Here is a 7,911-nt window from a genome sequence, read left to right on the forward strand (position 1 = left end):
CGCCTCGACCATCCCCGATATAGTGCAGCCCCCTTTCCTTTAGCCGATATATTGCATATATAAGGCGATATATCGCCACATGCAGTATACCAAAACGGCGTCTCTGACTTCCACGGCGATATTTCGCAACTTGCACCGCCGATATGTCGCCACCTCATTCACTGATGCCGATATATCGCCATTGATAGGCGATATATCTCCTGGGACCGAAAAAAAATTCCAAGTTAAAACCAAAAAAATCCCCTCCAAATCGGTTGTCCAGGCGATATATCGCCTGGTGTAGGCGATATATCGCCTAAACACTGTTCAAAATTCATCAACTTTTTTCAACATTTTTTTTTCACGGTTCTACCACACTAAAAGAAATTAAAAATAATAACGTCAAACGAAAACGAAAACGAAAATAAATTACAAAATAATGAGGTGCCTCTCAAAAGCGCTGTCGTTAACGTCATTTAGCCGGACGCTGCTTTCCTTTCCTTCAAGAATCCACCAGAGTAATATTGACCTTCGTCTCAATTTCGCCTCCATAGTAATGCTTCACCCGCTGTCCATTAACTTTAAATGGCGAAGAATCACCTTGTTGAATCTCCAAAGCCCCGTATGGAAAAACTTTTGTAACATTGAATGGCCCCGACCATCGAGACTTAAATTTTCCCGGAAATAACTTGAGACGAGAATTGAATAGCAGCACCTTATCGCCCACTTGAAAAGTCTGATTGACAATATTATTGTCATGCCATTTCTTTGTCTTCTCTTTGTAGATTCTTGCATTCTCATAGGAATCATGACGCAATTCATCTAACTCATTCAGTTGAGCTAGCCTTAAAGCTTTCGAAGCGACCGGATTGAAATTCAACTTCTTTAACGCCCACTGTGCCTTATGCTCCAGTTCAAATGGCAAGTGACAAGCTTTACCATATACAAGACGGTAGGGAGAAGTACCAATTGGCGTTTTAAAAGCTGTCCGATAAGCCCACAACGCATCATCAAGCTTATTCGACCAATCCTTTCTATTAACGTGCACCGTCTTCTCTAAAATCAGCTTAATCTCACGATTTGACACTTCCGCTTGCCCATTTGACTGCGGATGATATCCCAATGCCATTTTGTGTTTAATTCCATACTTCTCCATTAAAGAATCAAAAATCTTATTGGCAAAATGAGTCCCTTCATCACTTATAATCGCTCGAGGTGTGCCAAAACGAGAGAAAATATTCTTTTTCAGAAACTTGACTACCACCTGAGCATCATTAGTTGAAGTAGCAACTGCTTCAACCCACTTACTTACATAATCCACCGCCAATAAAATATACAAATTACCGAACGACGGTGGGTAGGGTCCCATAAAGTCAATACCCCAAACATCGAATAATTCAACCTCCAATATATTAGTGAGAGGCATTTCATGACGTCTTGAGATATTACCTTCCCTTTGACAACGATCACACCGTTTCACATAGTCATAGCTGTCTTTATACAGAGTAGGCCAATAAAATCCACATTCAAGGACCTTTGCAGCAGTCCTTGCTCCCCCAAAATGTCCACCAGTAGGCGATGCATGGCAATGAAACAAGATGTCCTTCATTTCTCTTTCCGGCACACATCTTCTGATAATCAAATCCGGACCTTGTTTAAATAAGAAAGGATCATCCCAGTAGTAATTCTTCACATCATGATAAAACTTTTTCAATCTCTGCCCTACAAATTCTGATGGCACTACGTTGGCTGCCAAATAATTCACATAATCCGCAAACCATGGCACCAACTCATCCTCCACTACAAATAATTGCTCATCTGGGAAACTCTCATTAATCTCTCCTGCCGCAAGTTCTGACTTATCCCCCAACTCAAGTCTTGATAAGTGATCCGCCACCAAATTCTCTGTACCCTTCTTATCCCGAACCTCCATATCAAACTCTTGTAAAAGAAGCACCCAACGAATAAGTCTAGGTTTAGCATCTTTCTTAGCAATAAGATGCCTGATTGCGGAATGATCAGTATACACAATAACTTTGTTCCCCATCAAATACGGCCTGAATTTGTCGAATGCATAGACAATGGCAAGAAGCTTTTTCTCAGTTGTGGCATAATTCAACTGAGCGCCATTTAGTGTTCTGCTGGCATAATAAATAGTCCGGAATACTTTGTCAACACGCTGCCCCAGAACCGCACCCATTGCAAAATCACTTGCGTCGCACATTAACTTAAATGGCTGGTCCCAATCCGGTGAAATTACTATAGGTGTCGACACCAACTTCTGCTTTAGTATCCTGAAAGCTTCAAGACACTTCTCATCAAACTCAAATGGCACCCCATTCATCAACAAAGCCGAGAGTGGCTTAGAAATCCTGGAGAAGTCCTTTATAAATCTTCTGTAAAACCCCGCATGACCAAGGAAACTTCTCACTCCCTTAACTGAAACTGGAGGCGGCAAATTCTCAATAGTAGCAATCTTAGCCCTATCAACCTCAATACCATTCTTAGACACCTTATGCCCAAGTACTATGCCTTCATTTACCATGAAGTGGCATTTTTCCCAATTCAAGACTAAATTCGCCTCTTCACATCTTCTCAGCACAGCCTCCAAATTCCTTAGACAATCATCAAAAGAAGACCCCATGACAGAGAAATCATCCATAAAGATCTCAATGCTCCGTTCCACCATATCAGAGAAAATAGCCATCATACACCGTTGAAAAGTAGCAGGGGCATTGCACAGACCAAACGGCATACGACGGAATGCAAAAGTACCATATGGGCAGGTGAAGGTTGTCTTTGTTTGATCCTCAGGAGCAATGGCTATTTGATGGTACCCTGAATAGCCATCCAGAAAACAGTAATATTGATGTCCAGCCAATCTATCTAACATCTGATCAAGGAAAGGCAGTGGAAAGTGATCTTTTCTGGTTGCTTTATTCAATTTACGATAATCTATACAAATCCTCCAACCAGTTACGGTACGTGTCGGGATAAGTTCGTTATTGTCATTCTTCACCACTGTAATCCCTCCTTTCTTAGGGACTACCTGAACTGGACTCACCCAACTACTGTCTGAAATAGGATAGATCACCCCAGCATCTAACCACTTCAAGATCTCCTTCCTTACCACCTCTTTCATTGCTGGATTCAATCGACGTTGTGCTTCAATAGAGGGCTTACTGTCATCTTCCATCAAGATCTTGTGCATAACTGTGGATGGACTTATTCCCTGAATATCTGCCAACGTCCATCCAATTGCCAACTTATGGGTTCTCAACACCCTTAATAATTTTTCCATCTCCTCATTAGAAAGAGAAGAAGACACAATAACTGGTAAAGTCTCCTTCTCACCCAGAAAAACATAGCGAAGATGTGCAGGCAATGATTTCAATTCCAACTCTGGAGGTTTCTGAACTGATGGTAATGGTCTTTCAGGTCCTTGGCCCAAATCTTCATATTTTCGATTGTAAATTGGCCCTTTAGAATTCAACCACTGTACACACTCTTGGACCTCACTGTCTAACTCAGCATCGATATCCCCAATTGTCAAACTCTTCTGAAGTGAATCCTCTGTGAGATTAATTTCAGCCACCGCTTTCTCTACCAGGTCAACTCTGAAACAGTTGTCATTGACATTTGCAAACTTTAAGGCCTTAAACACGTTGAATACTACTTCTTCACCCTGAACTCGCAGTGTCAGTTCACCTTTCTGAACATCAATCAAAGCCTGCCCAGTAGCTAAAAATGGCCTTCCCAGAATGATAGGTACATCCATATCCTCCTCCATATCCAGAATGATAAAATCAGCAGGAAAAATAAACTTATCCACCTTCACAAGAACATCTTCAATAATTCCCCGTGGATGTTTTATCGATCGATCTGCTAGTTGTAGAGTGACAGTTGTCGGTCTTGCCTCACCCAAACCCAGTCGTCTGAACACAGTTAAGGGCATCAGATTAATACTTGCCCCTAGATCACATAAAGCATGCTTACATTCAAACTTCCCAATTGTACACGGTATAGTAAAGCTCCCCGGATCTCTCAACTTTTGGGGCAACTTTCTCTGCAATATCGCACTGCACTCTTTAGTGAGCGCCACCGTCTCATACTCCTCCATCTTTCTTTTCTTTGACAGAATCTCTTTCATAAATTTGACATAACTAGGCATCTGCTCTAATGCCTCAGCAAATGGAATATTGATGTGCAACTTTTTGAATATCTCTAAAAACTTAGAAAACTGTTTATCCAGTGTTGTTTTCCTAAGCCTCTGAGGATATGGAACTTGAAGTGGCTGACTATCAACAACGGGAGGACACTTGTTTGAACCCTGGTGGTCTTCAGTAACCCCATTCGCTTTTGTATCTGATTTCTCACCCAACTCTTCATTCTGAACCACTGACTTTTGTACACTAGGCTGCTCCACTTGCTTACCATTCCTCAATGAAATTGCTTGACAGTTCTCTTTAGGATTGACCACGGTATTACTAGGTAAATTCCCTTGCGGTCTGTTATTAAGCATGTTGGCCAACTGACCCACTTGTGTCTCAAGGTTTCGAATAGAGGATCTGGTTTCAGTCATGAATTGAGTCTGAGTATTAGTGAGGGTCAACAAGGCTGCTTGCAATTCATTAGGCTTTTCTGGTGGATCTTGCGGTCTAGGCTGGTGTGACGATGAGGCTTGATTCATAGGCTGTTGTGGCATGTGCTACTGGTATGGCCCTTAAAACTGTGACTGTTGGCCCTGATTGTTTCTCCATGAGAAATTTGGGTGATTTCTCCACCCAGGATTATAAGTATTGGAGAACGGATTCTGATAAGGCCTCTGAAAATTACCAACTGCCTGTACCTGAGCCTGATTAACTGGCATATTACCATACATGTTGGCCACTGTACACTGTTCATACAAATGAGGCCCTCCACATATTTCACACCCTGATTGCATCTGTATAGCCTGGGCTTGAGCTGAGATCTTGTTTTGTTGCAACTGCTTTGTCAATGAAGCAACCTGAGCAGTTAAAGCAGTTATAGCATCTAATTCATGTACCCCAGCTACTTTTCTCTGTGAAGTGTCTCGTTTGGCAGGCCACTGATAATTGTTCATAGCCATCTCCTCTAACAATTCATATGCCTCATCAGCCCCTTTACTCATGAAAGCACCACCTGCTGCTGCATCTATTATAGTGCAAGTAGTACCGCAAAGCCCATTATAAAAATTGTGGACTAACATCCACTTCTCTATACCGTGATGAGGGCATTTCCTGAGCAGGTCTTTGAATCTTTCCCAAGCATCATACAATGATTCTCCCTCATTCTGATAGAAGTTATTGATTTCTCCCCTCAACTTCGCAGCTTTTGCAGGAGGAAAGAACTTTGAGAGAAACTTCTAAGCTAGTTCCTCCCATGTATTGATTGAGTTGGCCTGTAGAGAAATAAGCCAACTTTTTGCCCTGTCCCTTAGTGAAAAAGGGAACAATCTCAGCCTTATTGCATCATCGCTCACCCCATTAAACTTAAACGTTGCACATAGCTCAAGGAAATTCACTATGTGCAAGTTAGGATCCTCATTGGGGAGACCACCAAACTGAACAGAAGTCTGGACCATTTGTATCATCGCCGGCTTAATCTCAAAGTTATTGGCAATAATAGTAGGTGGCCTAATGCACGAGTGTACTCCTGTGACAGCGGGGAGCACATAATCTCTTAATGCTCGCACATTTTGGTCCTGAGCGATATGATTCTGACCATCATTGTTGTTAACCCCGTCTCTTTGGTTGGCAGCCATTGATGCTTCCAACCTCTTTTTCCTTCTGTTTTGTCTGCAGGATCTTTCGATTTCAGGATTAACAGGAACAAGATTTGCAGATCCTTCACGTCGCATACAAAAGATTCACCTATTAAAACATAATACGACAACTTGGATTAGTTCAAATAATAAAAACAGCCAAATTAGAATAAAAATTAACTATCTTGATATTAATAGAATATCAATTCCCCGGCAACGGCGCCAAAAACTTGTTGCGAATTTTTACTACTGCGCAAGTATACGCAATCGAATAAACAAGTAATAGTAGTGGAAATATATTATCATTCCGTCAGGGAATTGATCTAATAATTACCAATAGCAAACTTTTATTTCTATTTGACTAATGGAATTTTAATGACAATTAACAGTGAACAATAAACTAAGAAAACACAATTTAATTAACGAAATTTAATATAAGCGAAAGATTAGAGTATTCTAATTTCATCAACCTTCAATTCTATTCAATCAATAATACAACTAATGTGTTTCTTTAATTTATGATTATAGCAAGTTTACTATTGACAATTCTATTCTTTCTCAAGATATAAAATATTCAGTTTACCTGTGAATTCTCTACATGTCTGTGATAAATTCGACACATAAACTGCATTAAGAACAAAAACCTAATTGATACACAAACCAATTTGATACTTTCGTTTGAAATTGAAATCTATGTCTATTGTCTAAAGCTATTCCAATTCTCACTTTTCAGATATTGAATTAAAACCAATAATCATGCAACAGATGGCCAATTAATTACAAGCATTAAACATAAGAACAATAGATAATCATAAAGTCAAAGATTCATAGAAATTGCATTAAAGACGAATAGAATATCCAGTGACTACATTAAAATACTCTAAATACGAATTTAGTTCATAATATTAAACTTCATCACACAATCTAAAATTCAAAAGCATAAAATAAACACAAACAAAATAAACGTGGAGTCTTCTCTGTTTCTTTTACTCTGCCGTCAGAATGCTTCCCCTTCTGTCCTTTTCGATCTTCCTTTTATTCTTTTTACAAAAATCCCAAAAACCTACGAATTTCCATGAAAATTTCCAAAAATGCCCTTGTGCCGATATATCGCCTATGATTCTGCGATATATCGCCTGTTGGATGTTCTCGATAAAAACGCAAGTTTCTGATGTCGTTTCTGCCAAGCCAAAATTTGAAAATCCTCCTTATGCCGATATATCGCCCAAGGCAGGCGATATATCGCCTATAACAAATTTCCCAAATGGTCACCAATTCTGACTACTCAAACAAATATTTATCAACATTCTCAAACAAATCAGAATTATTAAGACACACTGCACAAGTTCACCAAACAGATTAAATAGAAACTTTCTCTTGAGAAAAGCAACCAAATCAATCTGAAAATGTTATAAATAAGCGTATATTTTGTACGCTTATCAACAGAGAAAGACCAGCACCAATCACAATAACCTCATCAACACTTCTTATATTGACCTACCATGGGTACATTCTAGTCAGAGTTCCATAGAAAATTTGGAAAAAAAAATGGTAGTTTACATGTTACCTTAGGGAGAATGAAAATTTTCAATTAAGTGAAAAAAAAAACACTATTCCCTGTTGTTATACCCAAAAATTGGAGATCAATGACGTGGCAAATAAAGGTGACAAATGGCAGTACATGGTCCGTAAAAGACACATTAAATAGTCAATAAATACATTGACTCCTCAGAGTTGTGATAAAGTGACCCGGTAGACTGACGAAGAATTTGGACTGCTTGAAAGATGTCATAACCAAGCCAAGTGCACCTTGGTCCGAGGAAAGCTAAGGAAAGTGCATCCTAGGAGGCTAAGGAGAATGAATCCTAGGAGAGCTAAGGAGAGTGCATCCTAGGAGGCTAAGGAGAATGCATCCTAGGAGGCTAAGGAGAATGCATCCTAGGAGAGCTAAGGAGAGTGCATCCTAGGAGAGCTAAAGAGAGTGCATCCGAGGAGAACTCAAGAGAGTGGTCCTAGGAGACCCCAAGAGGGTGGTCCTAGGAGACCCCAAGGATTTGGTCCGAGGAGAAACATGGCATGCTAGAGGAGAGTGCCGTGTTAGAGGAGAGAAGTGCATGTCCTACCACCATGCATGTCCTACCACCATG

General features: G+C 40.2%; 1 non-coding gene across 1 annotated transcript; it reads left to right on the plus strand.

Annotated features, from left to right (window-relative positions):
- The first annotated feature begins 5,219 nt into the window (after window positions 1–5,219).
- LOC133828215 (small nucleolar RNA R71) lies at window positions 5,220–5,326 on the plus strand. Its single transcript, XR_009890847.1, has one exon. It is a non-coding gene; the product is annotated as a small nucleolar RNA R71 (small nucleolar RNA).
- The last annotated feature ends 2,585 nt before the right edge of the window (window positions 5,327–7,911 follow it).

This window comes from Humulus lupulus, chromosome 3 (assembly GCF_963169125.1).
Source record: "Humulus lupulus chromosome 3, drHumLupu1.1, whole genome shotgun sequence".
NCBI classification, from domain to species: domain Eukaryota; kingdom Viridiplantae; phylum Streptophyta; class Magnoliopsida; order Rosales; family Cannabaceae; genus Humulus; species Humulus lupulus.